Consider the following 20,000-nt stretch of genomic DNA (forward strand, 5'->3'; position numbering starts at 1 on the left):
AAAGGAATCACAAAAGTGAAAAATGAAAAACGAGGCCGTGCCCGATAAAATCTGAGCATATCCATGACACATAAAAGAATGAAGCAGACGTTAACATCCGCCCAACGGGAAAAAGTTAAATGTAAAAAAAAAAAAAGACTGAATAGAAAAGCCAGCTGCTGTTTTTGTTAAAAGAAAAAAAAATGTTTTCGTGGAAAAACAAGATGCGCTTATGACACGCAGATCCGCACTTCCGTAGAACACCGGTGTGTGTGTGTGTGTGTGTGTGTGTGTGTGTGTGTGTGTGTGTGTGTGTGTGTGTGTGTGTGTGTGTGTGTGTGGACGCGTGAAACATCCCTCAGACGCGATGGCCGTCAGTGGGTGCTCAGTCCCCTGCGGCGCCGAGCTCACACCCTAGCGGCAACAGAGCACAAATCACTGGCGGCCTGACACTGCAACACACAAGGTCCTCCCGCTGAGCCATCTCTTGATTACTTTGCTGCCACACTCACATCCTCCCCCACCTCCCATACCTCCTCAATCTTTCACCGCCTCCCATCCCACGTCACCATTACCTCAAGAAGCTTCCTTTTCCTCACCTTACATTTTCTGCTCTGGTCTTTACTCTCTCTCTCTCTCTCTCTCTCTCTCTCTCTCTCTCTCTCTCTCTCTCTCTCTCTCTCTCTCTCTCTCTCTCAACGTGGGGCCCAGGCTAAAACTGCCCTCCAACCCCAATAACTTATGAATGATTGAGGAAGGTTCAGGGAACAAACTCCCAGCGCTGTATTGGAAGGATTTAAATTTTTATTACTTGCATTCGCATCAAGACAATGACCCGGAAATCGTGTTGCAGTCAGATGAGATTGCTTTCATTTTTTTTTCTTTTATTTACTGATCTGAGTCCCCAAACACCTGGGATCTAGATTAAGAAAGAGAGAGAGAGAGAGAGAGAGAGAGAGAGAGAGAGAGAGAGAGAGAGAGAGAGAGAGAGAGAGAGAGAGAGAGAGAGAGAGAGAGAGAGAGAGAGAGAGAGAGAGAGAGAGAGAGAGAGAGAATGTGTGTGTGTGTGTGTGTGTGTGTGTGTGTGTGTGTGTGTGTGTGTGTGTGTGTGTGTGTGTGTGTGTGTGTGTGTGTGTGTGTGTGTGTTGCATGTCTTGTTCTCAATAGTATGTTATTCATTGTAATTTTCCGGACCTACACACACACGCACCACATGTAAAGGCAAGATTGATGGGAGAAATGCATGTCACCCCCGCACCCTTGCCTTCCTTCCTCAATGCTCAGAGATTGGCGGCGGCAGTGAATGAAGCGAATTTCTGTAAAACTTAGCTGCCAAAGTTCATGGTGCCTCCACGCTAACCATTACGCCTTCGCTTCTCTCTATATAAGTTCCCAAAGTTAGAAAGAGAATGAGAGAGGGAGAAAAAAAAATCGGATAGAGTTCAGAAAGTGAGCCAATAAATCTTAGTAGTGAGGATCAGTTTAGACAAAAGATGCTGCATGCTGTTTGGTCACCTCATAACATCTGCTTCCCTCTTCCCTTGCCTCTGAAAAAAATTGGATAGTTTGATTGCGTGACTTGTGTATTAGAATTGTATATTAGACTTTGGTTCTCTCTCTCTCTCTCTCTCTCTCTCTCTCTCTCTCTCTCTCTCTCTCTCTCTCTCTCTCTCTCTCTCTCTCTCTCTCTCTCTCTCTCTCTCTCTCTCTCTCTCTCTCTCTCTCTGCTCTCTCTCTCTCTCTCTCTCTCTCTCTCTCTCTCTCTCTCTCTCTCTCTCTCTCTCTCTCTCTTGGAAATGCAAGTTTGATTGTAAGGCTTCAGCATCAGATGGCAACTTTTACTCTCTTTCTGCCACTTCTATTCTCTGCAAAAGGCGAAAGTCTAACTCAGGATCCAAAAGCGACAGCAGTGCCCTCGCCCAACCCTGGCGACCCTGACACAAGGCCTCCAGGAAACGTACATCAGGCAGCATCATTCCATCGGGCGGGATTGAGGTCGGGGGATGCCTGTGGTTGGCCTCAGGTGACCCGTGTTTCCCCAATTCTCGCCCTCTACCCCCTTGAGCGCTCCCGTCGGGACCCCAAGCTGAAGTGGCTTGCCCCACCGCTGTGTTTACTGCCCTTTGTGAAGAACGGCTTCCGGATGCACCAGGAAGACAATGAACCGGAATGGTGGCGGCACTTACCGACGAGTACGAGTTGTGCCACAAAGTAGATCACGCAGCACTTCACACACTACGGCTGCTGACTGCTGAGCAACGCGCTATACTTCCATCCGTGCATGATTGTGTCAGGAATGGGTAAGAAATAACAGGGACTTTGATTTGGAGCCATCAGGATAAACTATATACTGACCATCTGCATGAAAATTTGTAAAGTTTTGACACCAAACTGAACGATATGAGGTAACCTAAGCTAACCTAACTTAACTTAATCTATAACTACAAGAACGATCTCTTCTGTTTTTCTTTCAGGCTTCGTGCAGAGAGAGGAAGCGTCACATTTTGAAGTAGGAGCACCATTCATTAGTCAAACGGGCAACAGGCATCACTATTCTGCCTGAATCCGGCCAGCGAGGCATTGGTGTAATCGAGAATTTCATCAACACGCGGCGGCTCACGTTGCCTGCGGCGCCCACCTGAGCGGGTTTCCAATGAGAGCGGCGTGTAATGAGCAATGAGGCGTTTCTTCTTCTCTGGCAAGTCAGCGTGCGACGTGTGCAGGGACATGAACAGCTGGTGCCGCGCCACTGCACGCTCAGCAATCACCGTAAGGGTGATATCTTATTCTGATATTACCTGTTTTTTTTTTTTTTAATAATTAACGAGAGTGAAATTCTGATATTATTTTTCTCTTTGCTTAACGATCATTATATTTTCTACATCACTTGACAATTGAAATGGTAATAAAAAGGAGAATAATAATCTAAGAGAAATATAACATCCCTCTAAACTCATAATTTTTCTACGTAAGGAATTCACTAACCTACTTTATGCCAGTGAGTGCAAGCGAGGGTTTTAACATGCAGGACACACCACTTCTAAAAATCTCCTTCCAGAAAGTCATCCTGCACTCGTCCAAGGCACATCACTTTTCCCGGCATGTCTGAGGGGCACGCACGCTTGCATATCAATGGCTCCTCTTTGCCTGGTCTAGGCGGAAATGACTTGTACTTCATTCGGCCACAAACCTCCACTCACCTGACCTTGCCCTTCCCGCCGCGGCCACGAATAATGAGGTTAGGCCTAACTGCGCCTCTCTGCCCTGGTTGCACCTTGTCTAACTTACCAACTATAACCGTCCTTGCGAGCTTTTTTCCATCTTCATCATTACCACTCACTATCACCATGCCTGTCAATTTCTTTTACCTTTACTCTCCTGCCCCGTCCTGACTACACCCTGTCCACCCTACTAAGTACCCATCCTTGTAAGCCTTTTTTGTATACATTATTACTACAGTTAATTTTGTTTACCTATACTTTCCTTCCCAGCCCTAGTTACACCTTGACTAATCTACATACTACCCATGCATCTTTGTAAATCTTCCTCATCTTCACCATTTCCTAATCACATAAAGATGACTGTTCCTCTCATCATCACGTGTCCATCAGTTTCTTTACCATTACTTTTCTTCTTTACTATCATAACTACCTAACTGTCCATCTGTCCATCATCCAATTGTTGCCTCTCGTCACCACCACCACCACCAGTAACAAAGTTCTTCACCCACACTCCCTGATCATCACATGTTGAGACATTGTGCACGTCGCTAAGTATAAGGTTCAGTATAGCGAGAAAAATACATATATATTCCATCTCTTTCAAGGTGACAAAACTGCGTCTTCAAAGAGCCTCGGAATCCCCAGGTGACGTAGGCGCTGCAGCAAAACTTCCGGGAAATGAGGGAAGGTGGAGTTGAAGGGAGTGAGGGAGTGAGAAAAGGAAGGGAACGAGGGAAGGAGTGAGGGAGACAGTTACTTCCTTTTCTCTTTCCCTCCTTTCTTTCTCCTCTCTCCCTCGACTCCCGTGCCCACATCTCACTAAAAGGAGGCAGAACTGCGCCGTATTTCCCCTCAGCGCCATCAATCTCCACCAGTCGTGCAGACACTCGCCTTCGCTCCCTCCTCCACCTCCTCCACCTACCGCCTCTTCCACCACAACCTTCATGGAACCCAGCACTCTCTACTCTATTTCGTGCCTATTTCTAGCACGCTTATCCTCACACACTCGTACCCGTCCCCTTCCCCACACACACACACACACACACACACACACTCAGTAGTTAGAGCGCTGGCTTCACAAGCCAGATGACCGGGGTTCGATTCCCCGGCCGGGTGGAGATATTTGGGTGTGTCTCCTTTCACGTGTAGCCCCTGTTCACCTAGCAGTGAGTAGGTACGGGATGTAAATCGAGGAGTTGTGACCTTGTTGTCCCGGTGTGTGGTGTGTGCCTGGTCTCAGACCTATCCCAAGATCGGAAATAATGAGCTCTGAGCTCGTTCCGTAGGGTAACGTCTGGCTGTCTCGTCAGAGACTGCAGCAGATCAAACAGTGAATTACACACACACACACACACACACACACACACACACACACACACACACACACACACACACACACACACACACACACAGTCACCGTCACAATCAACACTTTTCCTCCTTCACTGACATACACCTAGAACTTTGCCACCAACATCACCACCATTAGGGATAATTTCTGAGCACGGACAGGGAAGCCATCACAGACGAGCACCAAGAGAGAGGCATCAGGTGACAGAAAATACCACAGGCACGCGTCTAAAGGCATTAAGGTATGTGAGACGCGAGGGAATGCGAGGGTGGAAAGAGATGCAGGTGGCTGAGACAGGTGAGAGGCGCGGCAGGTGTGCTGGAGGCGTGGGAAAGCTGCAGTAATGTGAGTGGCATTTTTAAAGCATACAGTGTGACAGATATAAGGGTTCTAAGTGCTCGCACATGACAGATGCGTACGAAAGGACGAGCAAACAGAAGGAAGGATCTCCATTTCAAGAGTAAACAGAATACCCTAAAACTTTGTGAGGACATGTGTATGCAAAGGGCACAAGAGGGAATACAGGTGAGAAGGTGGGCAGGTGAGCAGGTGATGTGAGTGAGAACAGGTGGTGAACAAGGAGGGAAAATGGTAGGATGGTGAAATGTTACGAGGCATAGGTGACAGATGAGAGGAGTGGTCTGGTGTGAGGGAAAGCAGGTAAGGGAAACAGGAACAGGTAATGTAAGTGAACAAGTGGTGTGAGTGAGGGTAGGTGGTAAGGAAGAAGGGAAAGTGCTGAGTTGTGGAAGTCCCGTGAGTGATGCGTGAGATAAGTGACAGGTATCATGAAATATACCTTGAGAGAAGACAGGTGCTGAAGTCTTGCGAGGAATGAATGACAGGTAACAAATGTGAGTGAGGCAGAGCACATGAGGGATGCAGGGACAGGTAATATAAACAGATGATGTGAGTGAAGACAGGTGCAAAGAAAGGAGGGAAAGTGGTGGTGTGCGGAAGTCTTATGTGACATGAATGAAGTAACAGATGCGAGAAGCGCAAAAAGTAAATAATAACAAGAAAATGCCTTTACATAATGATCTTAAAGAAGAAAGGAGTTATAGTTCCCGAGTGCTGTGACAAGTCTGGGTGTTGTTATCGTTCACAGTAAGGGAAATAAGTCAAAGAAAAAGAAAAAAAAAAGAAAAAATACTCTATTCTAACAATGACACAACGACCGCATAGTAGGGAACACTTTCCATCACGTGATGAAAAGACTGAGACTGATGACGTCACAGGACCACGTGACCCGCTGAAGCTGAGATGGTGCGGTCTAGTCTAAGCTAGTATGTGACTCCCATTTATTTTTCCACGAAGTCAGGTTGTGAATTTTACTGAAGGGTACATCTGCTTTGTTCTCTGCCATACTTGACCCCTTTCGATCCTTACTGTCTACGATCCCACACCACCAGAAACAAAATACACATGTGGGATCGCTTTTACGTGTTACTATTTTCTCCTTCAGTTAGATACGTTCAGAAATATAATAAGAGAAAGTTAGTGCAATAACTGAATTTACTGGTATTACTATGGCCTGGAGCAATGTGACATAACGATTTGAGCAATAATTACAATGCATATGCAAGAAGCGAAGATAGATAAACAAACATTCTCTGCGGCACCACACACACACACACACATTCAATTAACTGAGAGCTGGAAGCACTGAGGCTCTTGACGTCAATTAAAAATATTACACAAATAGTCAAGCCCTCCAGCCAAGTTAAAGTGGCAGCTGTGGTGCACGATGGGGACAGACAGCACTCTGCGAACTGTGTTTTTTGGGGGTTTAGTTTTTCTCTTTCCCTGCCCTGCACTCAGCCTCCTGTTCCTCGTTCCCTACACCACTTCGGGGAACTTCCACTCTGATCAAGAACGGTGCACATGAGGCACATTGAAGCTTCCATAGTGAGGCTCTCTTTGCACAGCCCGAAATACAAATGACGGACGATTCAGCAGCTTACCAGTTCAGGAATACGAGAAGGTTGTCCTACACGCAGCAAACACTAATCCGGTGCAGTGAACCACTCCACAGCCGCGAGAGGGCGCTGAATTTATCGCTAAACTTAATGGAAATAGCAAGTGGTCAGATGCACACAGACAGTTTATAATAATGCAAATCATATAATCTGTCTATTTGACTGAAGTAATCAACACATGAAAATATTAAAGAAACCCCAACACTAACACTAACACAGCAGCAACATCAGCAATCACTGCATACAACAAGCAAACAACGGGAAAGCTGATCCATTCTTCAATTCCTTTAACTATTTCACAATTTTACTTTCCATCCGGAAAAAGAAAAGTAATGTTCTTCTTTTTTTTTAATCTTAAATTCCTCTAAAATCGGAATATCAGATTATCGTCAAAAGTCTACCATTTTTGTGTTCTTCCCTTTACCTTCACAGGGGGAGAAGTGAGAAAACACCAGACTTTATTTCGCATTCATCTGTTATTTTTTCAACCTTTTTCCTGTCCGCTGTAAATCCTCGAACTGCATCCGTTTGTGCACATTGAAAGGCTTACTAAAGATAAAGCAAACATACGAATAAGACCATAACTATTGTAGAACGGCTGTGAAGTACCAAGGGAAGATCCGTAACATCCAGAGGGGCGAGGGAGCGAGGAAGAAGCGTCGTGAGAGAATGTGGAAGCCGTCCTAGTGAGCAGCAAGACAAGGGCCGCGTGGAATTCAGCGACGAATGACAAGGAGGCAGATCAGGGAGTTAAGGAACCACGAAGGCCGAGACTCTGGACTGAATGTGGAAAGATGGGCAGGAGGAATGAAGGGAATGAAAGCAGTAATAGCTACGAGAGAGGAAGGGAAAGAGAAAACGGAAACATAAGGAGGGCTTAGAGAGAGAGAGAGAGAGAGAGAGAGAGAGAGAGAGAGAGAGAGAGAGAGAGAGAGAGAGAGAGAGAGAGAGAGAGAGAGAGAGAGAGAGAGAGAGAGAGAGAGAGAGAGTGTGTGAGAGAGTGAGTGTGTGTGTGTGTAGTATACATGAGATGGAGTGATGCAAAAAGGAAAGGAGAATAAAAAGGAAAGAAACAAACAAAGAATAAGAGAAACTAATGGACACGTGGAACAAAGAGAGGGGGAAAGAAGGAAAAACGAAAAGAAGAGGAAGGAAGGAAGGAAGCAAGGAAGCAGAGAGAGAGAGAGAGAGAGAGAGAGAGAGAGAGAGAGAGAGAGAGAGAGAGAGAGAGAGAGAGAGAGAATGAACGAAGAGAACAGAGATATATTGTATTGTGGCAGTGGGACAAGGAAGAGCAGCAGAAAGATAGCCAATACAGCCTCAATGTTGACACTGCGAGAGGTCCTCAACCAGACCGGCACCACCCCAGTTTGTTGCGCTCTTGTTTGACTTCTCATTTTTAAGGCCAAGACCATTGTCAGTAAAGTCACAACCTGCCTCCGTCCCGCCTCCGTCCCTCATGCACCAACCACCGACTGTTGCTGCGTCACATGGCGAAAGAAAAAAAAAAGATATGTACATAAAAAGTCTGCATACAAAGGAGAGAGATAGCGAGCTAGGAGAGACCATAAACCCTGGAGAGAGCAAGGAGAGAGAGATGTAAGAGAAGAAGAGAGAAAGAAAGACAGAGAAATAAGAGCCATCAACGTACCTCCTTTCATCACAGCCCATCCTGGAGCTTCACCCTTCATATCCCTGAGAAAGAAGACAACAGGACCAAGGAGACAGGCCTGATGACTATTGAAGAAGGAGAGAGGCAGGCCATACAATACTAGGACGGATACAGCTGTAGGTTAATTAGACAATCAAAAGTAGGGGAGCCAAACAAGCAACACTAAGAGAGGAACAAACTGCACGGAGGTTTAACAATATTGGAGAAGGAAAAACAGCAGCAGGTAAGGAGGCAGATATCCATAGGTAGGGAACAAGCAGGAGGAGCAAACAAGGACTAGGTAAGGGAAGGAACATTAGGGAAGTCAAACAAATAGAGACAACACCAATAGAGAGACCAGGAAAGTAATCAATGGGCAGGAACGTTGAGTACACACAGATCCCATGAACGTCAGCAGCAGGGCGTGAAGGACAGCGATGGGTGTACCTGAGAAATACTCGTTCACTCTCTCATGCACACTACACTCTACACTTCATTCCCCCCACTCCCCTGCGCGAGATAGACCTTAGCGTTTCAATTCTAAGGCGACATTTTGCAAACTGGATAAACATGAGTGGAGAGAGAGAGAGAGAGAGAGAGAGAGAGAGAGAGAGAGAGAGAGAGAGAGAGAGAGAGAGAGAGAGAGAGAGAGAGAAGAGAGAGAGAGAGAGAGAGAGAGAGAGAGAGAGAGAGAGAGAGAGAGAGAGAGAGAGAGAGAGAGAGAGAGAGAATATAATGATGTTGTAGAACGCCACGTGGGGGTCTTGGTAGCTGTATGATGGTGGGAATATTGGTAAGATGAGCCATATGTCAGAAAGTTCTGGGTTCCATCTCCGTTACTTTCAAGATTCAAAAGACACATGTTTTTCAAGTTCTTTCTTCTATGGTTCTAGTGACAAATTGACAACATTTCTACATTATCAAAAGGAGAAACACGGGTTACCATCTCTATGGCCTACGAAGAAAGTTATGGCGAGAGTGTAATACGTTTCTGAATACTGGTGGAATGAAGGCAATGGTGGGAATATGGTAGTGCTATAACGGGAAAGTAAACAAGAGACACTGCTCGCTACGAGAATACCAACAACATTGTACTTCCCATTACAAACTCTCACTGCTCTTACTGGTAACTGGTTTTTCCTCCCGACTGCAGAGAGGACAAGAGCTTACACAACAGCAGGTCGTTAATAGATGCAAATCGCTACTCCAGCCAAGCATAGAGATCGGAAGGGGAGTGTGTATACCCATGAAAGTAAAAAATATATTTGAAGTTTTGCAGGGAAGGTCATACGATACGCTCTTCTCTTGAAAACGTCTGCCATAAAGGAAAAACATACTGAGGACACCAGACTGCTCATACGGCTCAAACAATTTCACACCTCAATGTTACACAAGTTACATTTACATTGTTTTCATGTCGACAAGAAGACCTTTACCACAGCATTAACTGCATCGCTGACCCCAGGACTGTACAAAGAGTTCAAACATTTTACACCATTATACTTACAGCGTTTGCAAGTCAACAGAGAGTGCACAACAAGATCATTAATTACAGCACTGAACGCACCACTGCTCCTTCCCTCTCGGGCGTTCGTTTACAGGTGACTGGCGCGCACCGCATTCTCTCTCTCCCACTGTTCTTTGATCTCTCATCTCTTCCCGAGGTTTTATAAGCCAAGCGATGGAAAAAATACAAGATACACAGTATGTATTTCTCTCCCAAAGCACAGTAATACTCACGGACAATACCCAGCGCCAATGACAGCGATGAGTTTATATTTAATTAACCTCTGTACTGCTACGATTTCTCCTTAACCTTAATGAAATGGGCTTGTGCTGGACTAGTGTCTATTATTCCTTTCTGTCCCAGTGTGTTAGATTTGGTTATGTTATGCTATGTTGTTAGATTAAGTTAGCTTGAACTGAACTGTCTAAGGTTAGATTTAATTAGATTAAGTTTAGTTAGGTTAAATTGTCTCTGTGTTCCTTTGTGCATAATATCGAGATCCCAGCAACAGTATCAAGCGTCATGATCGAGCAGCTCAAACTCTTTATCGCTTAAACTTTTCCTCTTTTCTTTTCTTTTCTTTTTTCATCAGAGAAGTAACGAATGTCATGTTGCCATTAGCAATGAGAAAATTAGCATTGTCATATATCACTGTTCAGTTTTACGCTCCAGTTGGCTAAAGGCAGACTCCACACTACTGCTTAAACTCTTACTCATTGCCAACAGGTCAAATAATAACTAATATTCAAGTGAACAGTGCACAGATTAGATATTTTGGCGAGTCACTGTAGTCGAGATGGAGCTTAAAGTGAGGAAGCAGAGAATATGCATGACTGCTTCTTACTAATGCCACGAAAATACTGCCAATAATGTAATAAAAATTATGGGCGTTCATCTTCTAATCATCCCCAAGACCCGGCAATCAGCGAGCGTCTCCTTTGATGTCCATCCCTTAGCCAGCATCCACCTGCGGGAATAGATATTTAAAATGGTCACGTTTTGTTCCTTGGGGCGAGACCTAAGGCGACTCGCAGCTGGGGAACTCCTACCACTTCCCCGCCATGCTCCACCGTGCCCCGCTGCACCCACACAACACACAACAGGACAAGTGGGTACCAGATCTTCCTATGCTCCTCGCTGGACTCGACAATGCCGTTATCTATCCCGGAAAAAGTTATAAAAACACCAATTTAGAATGCGAATAATGAATGTGATCCAGAGAAATAGCAGCAATCTAAGCATTATCAGTTCTATCTCCAGCACTGGGCAGAGGCAGCAGAGGGAGGAGGGAGACAAAGAAGGCATTCTTCCCTCTGTGTCTGAGATACATAGCGGCAATGCTTGTGGGTTACGGATGCTGCCTCTGCCTTCACTGTGGGTGCTCTAAACCTGCACCTCACCCGTAAAAGTGACGTTCTTGGCACACACTCAATACTTCACACGTGTCGAAGGTTAAAGGGCCGTAGTCCAGGAGTCAAAAACGGATGCGACCTTTCGTCATGCATTCACCTTTACATCCCTCGTCCATCCCAACCTGTCACTCCAATTTTTTATCACCTTCCCACCCTTATATTTTTCCCTACCAGCCTTGTTCTTTTATCCAGCCTACCCTCGTGCCTTTTAATAGTTGTGGAAAGATTAATAAAAAGGTTCTTATTTGCTTTTTTAATTAGTCATTCATTTATTCCTTCAACTTTCCACATCGCTTGAAAACTTAAGGAAAATGCCCTGGATATGATATTGACCGTGTTAGTTACTTTACTGTCCTTTCGTCTTCCTTTCCTAGCCATTCTCGTCCCTTATCTAGTTAAGCAGCCGAAAAGTCTGCAAATGCTTCATTCATTAACACAAGTACTTTGATGATATTCTAAAGTCACTAACTTCGCTAATAAGTTGGAAAGGATACCACACAACACACACACACACACACACACACACACACACACACACACACACACACACACACACACACACAAACACACCGGTGGGCAGGTAGCGGCACACGACACAGGACACGGCTGCCACGAACAAACACCGCTACCGTCAAAGCAAACACTCACACCAAGTTGGCTCCACACGACTCTGAATAACAAACTCCGCCTGGCACTGCTCGCTGCACACACAATATCCCCGCAGGTACATCGTATCTTTTCTCTTTTTTTTCTCTCTCTTTTTTTTCCCAGGTGAAAATTTTCAGATGCAGTGACACTCGACACGCCTGAGCCTTGTTTGAAGCTTTTGCACTTCCCTCCAAGCTCGTCTGTCGTGTGAAATTCTGGACATTACGCGCACACACAACCAGAATAACAAGTTCTCGGTGCAAGGACTTCCTGAGACAAGAATCTAAATATGACTGTAATCAGATACTCGCGACTGCCCAGAGTGCCTTCAAAAGACGGTCTATGCTCTCAACATCTCCGGAGTTCCAGGCAATCCAGCGAACTTGATATTGTGGCTGCCTAGAGTGCCTTAGATAAACCAATTATTCTTTGAGCAGATCTTCCCACACAAAGCAACGGGAGTTTTTAAAATATTGCATTCCTTTCAAACATTATCTCGGGGATGTTTCTCTGGAGGCAAGCAAGGACTGTGTGGTTGTGTGTGTGTGTGTGTGTGTGTGTGTGTGTGTGTGTGTGTGTGTGTGTGTGTGTGTCTTCAGGATTTTATGACTTGAAAACACACACACACACACACACACACACACACACACACACACACACACACACACACACAACGTTAATTTTTCCCATCTCCTCTACTGCCCCCAATCCAGACAAACAAAATATCAAAACACACAACTTTCAAGCTTCGAACATGATGAGCAGAGCCTTGACACAGCATGAACCCCAAGCTAGAACACAGAACAGAAACAAATATCAAGAGAAACTCGTGTTGTGTGCTTCACCTTCACCTCCACTCCCTCACCTTAACGGAGGACCCAATGAATCTGCCCCTATAAGGCTATCAAATACACACGTCTCAACGAAGAGCTTTGAATACCAGATCAGACGAGGAGAGGAGCTTGCGTCTATTAGTAACTAGTGGACGGGTCGAGACAAGTGAGTATAGCATAGGAAGTGTAGGGAAGGATATGAGAAAGATAGATGGGAGATATAAAGGTAAGTAAATGGAGAGAAAGTGCAAGCAAAGTAGCTGAGTGGTAGGAGGGGTAAGTGAGGATATTGGTAAGTTCTTAAGTTTAAAAGCAGATGAACTAAGAGAGAGAGAGAGAGAGAGAGAGAGAGAGAGAGAGAAGAGAGAGAGAAAGAAAGAAAGAAAGAAGAAGAGAAAGAAAGAAAGAAAGAAAGAAAGAAGAAAGAAAGAAAGAAAGAAAGAAAGAAAGAAAGAAAGAAAGAAAGAAAGAAAGAAAGAAAGAAAGAAAGAAAGAAAGAAAGAAAAAAAAGAGAAAAAGAGAAAGAAGAGAGAGAGAGAGAGAGAGAGAGAGAGAGCCTAAACGCCTATCCACAACATTATAACAAAGTTTGCACGCCAAAAACAAGAGGACTGATGGAGGAACGAATAAAACAAATAATAAAAAGAAGATGAAGCAAATTTGATTAACCGAAATAGGATGGATCGACGAGAAAATACACATAACAATAGACATAACAAAATGGAAACAATAAAACAGAAGCAAGAATTGACAAACACATCATGCATCCACATACTCACGCACGCACTCACATACATACCCAAGCAAACATCTGGAAGTAATGATATGTAGAAAATGTCCTTTTTATGTTTATAGAGAGAGACACAAGCAAGCAGAGACGGCGGCGGGAGTTCCAGCGCTGTGTTGTGTTTAGTGCTTGGAAAAAGAGACTCTCAAGTAACATTATGGTGATGAGATGGCGAAGAGGTGGTGGTGGTGGTGGCAGTTTTGGTAGTGGTAGTGGTGGTGGTGGTAGTGCTGGTGGTGGTGTGAGTGAGTGAGTGAGTGAGTGAGTGAGTGAGTGAGTGAGTCAGTCAGTCAGTCAGTGATGTAAAAATAGTGATTATAAGCTGCTGTTATGAGAGAGAGAGAGAGAGAGAGAGAGAGAGAGAGAGAGAGAGAGAGAGAGAGAGAGAGAGAGAGAGAGAAAGATTGTCGCAGGGAGCACCGAGGTTCACACGTCCCTGCCAGACTGAAGTGGGATAAGAGGAAAGCACACCTGCAATCAGAAACCTAAAACTGTTTGCTGAGTGGCCTCTTCAACGCGTGCGTGTGCGATGACAAGATTCTCTCTCTCTCTCTCTCTCTCTCTCTCTCTCTCTCTCTCTCTCTCGGTAATTACAGAAATCAGGATGTTATCAGACCAAACCTTGTGAAATATCTTAACCTCGGCAAACTTTTCATTTTCAGTCACATGAAACTTCCCAAGACGCTTACGAAAAAAACAGAACTAATCAGTATAAGAGAATGAAGAGTAGGCAAATAATTGAATAGAATAATAAAAAGAAAAGAAGAATGGTAAGGGCACTATGGTATGCAAGAAGATAAATCAAAGACGACGATATTCAAATAATATAGGAGAAAAAAGGTTGACTGATTGATAAGATCGAAAAGAGCTTGAAGAATGAAAAAACAACCGCGGAGAAAGAAAAATCTGCAATAAAAGTAGTAATAAGAAGAAAGGCCGCCGTGGTACAGTGGAACCATGCGTGCTTTGGGGTCCGAGGGGTCTCTAAGCGCACGGGTTCGAATCCTGTCCACGGTCCGAGTATAGGTTGGGCTTCCTCACTCGGGGCAACGGTTTCCTAGCGGGTGGGCTTTGAGATAGGAGGTACCACATAAAGTACCCCCTTTAGCCCATAAATTCCCGTGAAAAGTCCACATGGTATAAATTAAAAAAAAAAAAATCAGAGACACCAAGGAAGAGGGACAGTAGCAGTGAAGAGATGGCATGTAACCCCACCCTCTCCCCCAAGCCTCACACCAAAAAAAATTATAGACAATTATATTTGGTATGCTTACGCAATTTCCTGCCCGTCCACATCGCTCAGCAAGACGGAGGAAGATACCAAACATTATTACCGACCTTGGCGTGCTACCCATTACACACACACACACACACACACACACACACACACACACACAATGTTCTCGTATAGTGTCCGCAGTATTTAGAGACAAACACTAAAGGTCGTTCTATTCCTATTGAGTGCCTCCGCCCTAAGTACATCAGGGTTGCACCGCGCCATCTCTGGTACACTTAGCTGGGCATTTATTTTTCACACAGCATACAGACCAAGGTGGGGAGCTGACAGCTTCTTGTTCTTGCCCAACTTAGCAGTGGCATGAATACAGCACTGGTTACCATGGGATCCTTCAGTCCCCATCCATCGCCACACTCCACCACCGAGAAGGGAAGGACACTCCCTAAACTGCAGCCAGAGGGCAAGGCAGCACAGCCACCACCTGTCGCTCTTCCCTGACGAGGCTGTAACATCCCCTGACTGGAGAGGCGCCGCACGACACCTGCACCACTCGTGACTCGCCCCCGGTGATGTGTACTACGTACCAGCACGCATGACAACATGTTTGCTGTTTTTTTTGTAACCAAGATGAGGCGTCACCCATATTCTTAAATATGATGTATCTATTCGCGGTGGGACAAGATCCGTGCACTTACACTTGCCTACTCTTGTGTCACCTTCGTCACTGCAATAACACTTCGCCAGACTACCACGACTGTACATGAACACTATACATTAGAAGACCAAACGTCTTGCGTGACATGTCGGAATTATTGTGTGGCGCAATGTGTTCGGTGCCTACCTGCGACGCACAACAATCACCTGGGGGAGCGCCGCCCCAGCAGTCTCCCACCGCTATTTAAGGTTATCGCCTCACAAGCGTCACTGATGCAACGGCCTTCCCGACAATAACCGTGAACACACACGGGTCCCATTATGACGCACACGTGAAGACAGACTGCCCACACATTCACATTCACTCAACACAAACTATTACCTTAGCACGATACCTTAAGACACGCCCTTCCCAAACCCAAATGCCGTGTGGCACCCATCATGGCACAGGGCTCACCTCAGCATGCAGAAACACGTCACTCGTGACAGGTATCAAATCCTTTCTCGCCAAATCACGCTCACGCTCACGCCTCCCGATATCACTCTGCCACACTGCCACACAACACTCACTTCATCCTGGGATACCGATCACATTCTTTCTCAAAAAGCGGTCACGCTCCGGCCCTCTTCCTCCTCGACACACAACACTCCGCCACACAACATGTCACCAACACACTCCAAACTAAACTACATCAGTGATCACCCCTCAGCCCCATCTCCACGAGAGGCCCAGTCCCGAGCATAATGTCTGAGGTGTGCGCCACTCAGCGAGCACAAACTGGAATGCTACCCGCGGGGCACAAGATGGCCTGGGAGAGGCGAGCGGATGCTGCCTCCTGTTCGGTCGTACATTTCTTTGTATCATTATCCACCAAACATCGATTAACACTCATTCACGAGGCATGCGTAATGGCCGAGCCGGACGTGGGTTGTCCGCGCTCCAGGCGCTGTCTGCAACTCTCTAAAATGATTCCATACATTACAAAGCAACAGAATTCATCGCATTTTTTATCACTGTAACTTTGTTATCGATGCAGCGACTATCATTCCCTTGCCACCACAAAGACCCTGCCTGACCCGCCCAGGATAGTCACGAGGCGTTGCACTCCAGGAACACGCTCCCCTCCAGGGACAGGCGCACGAGAAGCATCATACAGTGGCGGGAGACTCCAGGCGCTTCGGTAATGACCTCGTGCTCCAGGATCAACATTTCCTCATCGCACGCCCTCCACGCCCTGCACGGCCTGCCGGGGGTGTTGAAGGACGGCTCGCACATCCTGGCCATCCCTTGACCGCCGCTGTCAGAACAAAGTAAAGATAATCTGGTCGTTCGTTCATTTGCCCCTCTCTCCATATTATCTGCATCAACAAAATTTTCATACTTTTGATTTTCCTGTGACTTACATATAATGATTCCTGGATCGCAGCTGTATGTGAGGCGGAGTGCCTGTGATGGCGGCAGCAGTTGAGGTGAGGGAGAATGGCAGGTGGTATGACGCGCTGCAAGGCTGCGCGTCTTAGTCCATGGGAGTAAAACTTCAAGAATGGTGAGACAAATTCTCCCCTCGAGGAGAAAAGACAAAAACTCGACGCTATAGACTGTGAGCGGAACAGACTGGCGAAATTAAACGATGCATGAAGCGTACTCGTGTCGGTGGATAAAAAGTGCAGTACGAAATTAAAAAACGACTGTTCACAATTGCAGGAATAGGATACAAGCATCTTACAAGCAAGAAGCTGAGGTGAGCAGCGCGCTAACCATACTACTAGCACACCGTGATGAGTGACCACCCACGCTGGGGAGGGAAGGATGGGGACCAGAAAAATTTGCCAGAAGTGAATAGGTTCAAAGTACCACATAAACCTTGGCTTTGTTGCACTCAGGCTATCATTTTTACGAATAGCCTGATGTTTCTATGACTCTAGTGATAAACTGATATATATTCTCTGTATTACGTATAAAGAGAAAAGAATACGGCCATTTATATGATCGTTTAAGATAGTTCCTATGGGAGCTCAAGATGTCTAAAAAATATTATTCTGAGCACTGAGTGTCGCTCACGGCTGCCAGCAAAAAGGCGTGAGCATCATCCCATCCGCCGCACAACACAGAGGAGGTATAGCGAGCGGCAGAAAATAACTCTCAAGCCACTCAGCTTCAAAGGACGTGAAGTAAATCTAGTTCGGGGCCTTCTACCTGCCTGGGATTTTATCTTTTCAGACACGCGCCGCTCCTCGTAAATGATATATCTCCCTACTTTCTCGAGATTGAAACGCTTATGTGGGTCTTCAGCCATCACTCAAGACTACACCATAACAACTTTAACTGCTTCATTAATTATTCTAAGGTTTATGGGAATATCAGGGATCCAATCCAGGGAAGTCATATAATCTCTATAATTCAAAAGAACATTGCGCAACTTCACACGTCACGTCTCTCCTTCATCACAAACCACTGAGACATACCTTCAGCCACTTCCAAACATTTTACTACACAATTTATTCTTTTGATCTATTTCTTAATCCTTTTCTCTTTTGTTTTCTTTCTTAAAAGGTGCTTGGCAAGATTTGGTTTGATTTTTTTCTTTTCAGTTAGCCGAATCTTTAGTGTTGTAAATTGCATGTGGCAGTGAAAGAGTTACTAACTAAATTAAAAGTAAAATTCAACCTACGTCTATGTATTGCTATAGTTAAAGTAACCTTTGATTTACACAACAGCCTTCAAATCATTGTCTGTATGGATATTAAGTATTTAGAGAAGAGTTTATGAACGTTTATAAACACTAGGGCATTCTTAAAACTGAGAGGCATGTTCAAGCATAATTCAGCCAACATGGAATGTGTTAGAATTTATTGCTTTAATGATGACATTTTTGCTCAAGTCTGCAATCAATGTTGGCGTTGATGACGAAAGAGACTGATGCCTTATGGGGAATTTGAACGCACCGGGGGAATGAGCGTCGGGGTCTCACAGCACAGTGAACACCACGCCTCAGAACCCAGACGAATTACAGCATGCTTGCACCGACCTTAACCCAGCCTAGTTGTAATTCAATGTTAGAAATGCCATGTCCTAAGTAAAGGATATTGGCACAACAGAAAGGAATCAAACTACAGACTCAACCCTTACACTGCCAACACATTTTCTCCTTTAATACTTACAACTTTTATTCACTATTCTTTTCTTCTAAACTTTCATAAATATCTTTGTATCTTAAAAGATAATAAATTGACCTGTTTTCTCTCTTTTTCTCTTCTGTGCCTCTAAGCAAACCATTTCTCCGGTGTTGGTGAGGATGAGGAAGGGTGATCATGGGAGCAAAGGTGTTAGAGCGAGAATACAACCAAACGTACGTAGAGCTCAGATCAAAGACTGTAGGACACCCACCACAACTCTCAGAACAGTTACAGGTATAATTTACAACCAGCACTAAAGGGATCGGAGAAAAAAAAATTGACCAGAAACCTGGAACTCCTGAACGCCCCTCACCCCCAACACATAACAAAAAAAATAAATAAATAAAAATAATAAACAAATGAATAGATGAATAAATAAAGGACATTAAAAGCAAGAAAATAATGTTTACCTTCTGTTGATGAGCAAATGCTAGGAAAAAAGATAATGTCAAGCAAAAGAAAAAGAAGAAAAATGACGAAGTTTCTTTTTATGAATAAGTTATGACAGAAGAAAAAGAAACCATACGTCACGCATTTTTTTTATTTCAGTAAATAAGAAAAATACAAAAAAAGTTAGCGATAGAAAAAAGATAATAATAAAAGAATAAATGGACAGGCCTGATAGGAGCAAAATCAAGGAACTGAGTGATGAATACGAAAAAAAATAAACGTGATTCATCTCAATCTTCCTGCAGCTACAAGTGACATCGAGGCGTACTCACCAACGTCGGTCAGCAGGTGGAGAGAGGACTCACTAGCTCACCTGGAAGGAAAGACGGAGTAATTAATCAAACGAGAACAAACCTCAATTCACGATAGACAGATGGAGATAAATAAATAGAGATAGATAGATAGATAGATAATAGAAAGATAGATAGAGAGAGAAAGAAGGAAAACAAGTCATTGTTAATATACTCAAAGTCTCTCTCTCTCTCTCTCTCTCTCTCTCTCTCTCTCTATATATATATATATATATATATATATATATATATATATATATATATATATATATATATATATATATATATATATATATATATATATATATATATATATATATATATATATATATATATATATATATATATATATATATATATATATATATATATATATATATATATATATATATATATATATCTTGCATCATGATACGTAAATAGATAGATGGACAGATAGACAAATAGACAAATTGATACTTTCACTCAGTAACTCTCCATAATAGGCAAACATTCTCCCAAGACTTTAGCGTGTTGAGTCCTACATTACTGGATCGTCTGTAGCTCATCTCCTCCTTTTGTACGATAGTGAACGTGCAGGCTTCCGAATGCTAATAATTTCTCTCTGCCCATATCCATTCCCATATATATACTTTTTTTTTCATTCTTAAGGCTTTCTCTACACAAGCAATATACAAGTTTTGGAAAGTTTCATTATCAGAAGACCAATTTTAAGAAGCAACGAGGCTTAAGCGTGGCAATCCTGAATAAAACGTGTATTTTGTCTATCACTCCTATTCACAAATCTACCTTTTTATATGTATCTCTTTTCATATACTTGTTTC

At 44.2% G+C, this 20,000-nt stretch overlaps 1 protein-coding gene across 5 annotated transcripts in view; it reads right to left on the reverse strand.

Moving 5' to 3' along the window:
• The window catches only part of LOC123504842 (ankyrin repeat and fibronectin type-III domain-containing protein 1-like), a 447,143-nt gene that overhangs the window by 393,834 nt on the left and 33,309 nt on the right, over nt 1–20,000 (reverse strand). The window contains exon 1 of one of the 5 annotated variants that reach the window (XM_045255729.1): nt 15,830–15,939. The exons of the other annotated variants lie outside the window; for them this stretch is intronic. The gene's annotated coding sequence lies outside the window, so the exon portion shown is untranslated. Of the gene's footprint in view, nt 1–15,829; nt 15,940–20,000 lie in introns of those variants that run through there. 5 annotated transcript variants of the gene reach the window in all.

Source organism: Portunus trituberculatus, chromosome 17 (genome assembly GCF_017591435.1).
Source record: "Portunus trituberculatus isolate SZX2019 chromosome 17, ASM1759143v1, whole genome shotgun sequence".
In the NCBI taxonomy this organism is placed as follows: domain Eukaryota; kingdom Metazoa; phylum Arthropoda; class Malacostraca; order Decapoda; family Portunidae; genus Portunus; species Portunus trituberculatus.